The sequence below is a fragment of the Marmota marmota genome, unplaced genomic scaffold (genome assembly GCF_001458135.2).
Source record: "Marmota marmota marmota unplaced genomic scaffold, marMar, whole genome shotgun sequence".
Lineage (NCBI taxonomy): Eukaryota > Metazoa > Chordata > Mammalia > Rodentia > Sciuridae > Marmota > Marmota marmota.
The window spans coordinates 1,959,414-1,961,129 of record NW_025999863.1 but is presented as its reverse complement, the minus strand read 5'-3'; the positions used below and the strand labels follow the sequence as shown (position 1 = coordinate 1,961,129).

General features: G+C 56.0%; 1 long non-coding RNA gene across 1 annotated transcript; it reads left to right on the top strand.

Moving 5' to 3' along the window:
- Window positions 1-24: 24 nt before the first annotated feature.
- Window positions 25-1,710, top strand: LOC125619847. The gene is made up of 2 exons (XR_007351439.1): window positions 25-328; window positions 1,432-1,710. It is a non-coding gene; the product is annotated as an uncharacterized LOC125619847 (long non-coding RNA).
- The last annotated feature ends 6 nt before the right edge of the window (window positions 1,711-1,716 follow it).

Genomic DNA, 1,716 nt, shown 5'->3' with positions numbered 1-1,716 from the left:
TGAGGTCTTGGCTCCTTTGGGGTGAAGCGGGCTCTTCACTGGTGACTAGTTGATTCCCAAGTCGCCAGACGGTCCCCATGTCCCCTGGGGTTCCTGAACCTGGGCCTGGTGGGGTCTTCCCCCGCATCCTGTGGGGACAGTGGCAGCCTTGCTCACGTTGTGAACCCACTCAGAGGCTGTGTTGGGAGGGTTGTTCTAATTGGCTTTTCCCCTGCCTGTGACCCAAAGGACCCACAAGAACAATATTCGAGGAGGGAAGGTTTACTTGAGGCTCACGGTTTCAGAGGTCTCAGTCCATGGAAGGCCGGCTCATTCCCGGGGGCTCGAGGTGAGGCAGCGCATCCTGGCGGGAGAGGGTGGCGAGGGAGGCAGCTCACACGTGATCAGGGAGCAGAGGGAGAGACTCCACTGTCCAGATACAAAACCCACACCCACAGCCGCACCCCAGCCGCCCCCAGCCACCGCCCCCAGCCACCGCCCAGTTGATCCATCAGGGATCAATTCACTGATCAGGTGAAGGCTGCGGCCCAATCATTTCTCCTCAAAACCTCTTCATTGTCTCACCCACGAGCCTCTGGGGGACACCAGCTTCCCACCATAACAAGGGTGCACGTCCCCAACATGGAAGATGGGGACTTACACGCCCTCTCTGGACCCCTGTGTACTAATATTATTAGCAGGACATTTCTCCAGGGGTCGTGGCAGGTTAAATGAGTTAATCCCCTACACCTCGGACCAGGGTTGCCGGTTGTGCTCTCTGCAATGAGGACACGGGGTGACTGAGCCCCTGAAAGGGGGCTCCGGGTAATAAGGAAGAGAAGGTCTGCTGCCATCTGCATTTAAATATCCACACTGGCCAGTGGCTGCTGTTGGACAATGCAGGCCAGAAACGATGCCTGGCAAACAGTAGGTGCATAATTGGTGCTTGGGAGGATAGTGTCCTCCAAACCTTTTCCAGCGGCCAGCTGACGCCCCGCCAGCGGCTCCCCGGCATCCTGGCTACGCCAGACTCTCAGCATGCCCCCCAAGGCCTTCCACGGCCCCTCGCCCCCAGGACAAGGCCCAGGCTCGCCCACGACACTTAGATTCCGACCCTCGGCAGGATCTGGAATGGCCTCTTGAATTTGGGTGGCTGCTTTCTGGTCTCTGTCCACCTTCCTCCTGGACTTTGGCCTCAGGGGGCAGGGTCAGGATATGGCACACAGTAGGTGTTTATTGATGACAGGGCCATCTTGGTCCGCTGACCCTCCCCTCCACAGTCACTGTCCCTGGTGTTCCCACCACCTGAACCCGGTTAACACGAAGCCCTTCCCGGTCTGGACCCGTCCTGCGGAGCCAGAAAGTTCCCCCACAATTCTTCACCCACAGGAGGGAGAGTAAGGCGAGAGGCGGATCTTTAGCAAGTAAAACTTTTATTAAATAAATTTTTAGTTTTTCTCAGACCAAAGAGAGGCGTTTGGACATGAAGACGCTTGTCACCTGAACACCTCAACAGTGACAAGGACCCTCTCCAGGCACGGGAAATCGGCTTTGACACAAAATCCAAACCAAGTCAACCCAAATTCCCTCCGAGCCCTCTCCTTTGCTCTCGCGTGTGTGTGAGTGTGTGTGTGTGTGTGTGTGTGTGTGTAAGTCAGTCTGCAGGTTGAAACTTCATGAAATTACTTGTAGCAGAAATAAAGTACATCGTACAAATCACGCAGGTCTCGACGTGGA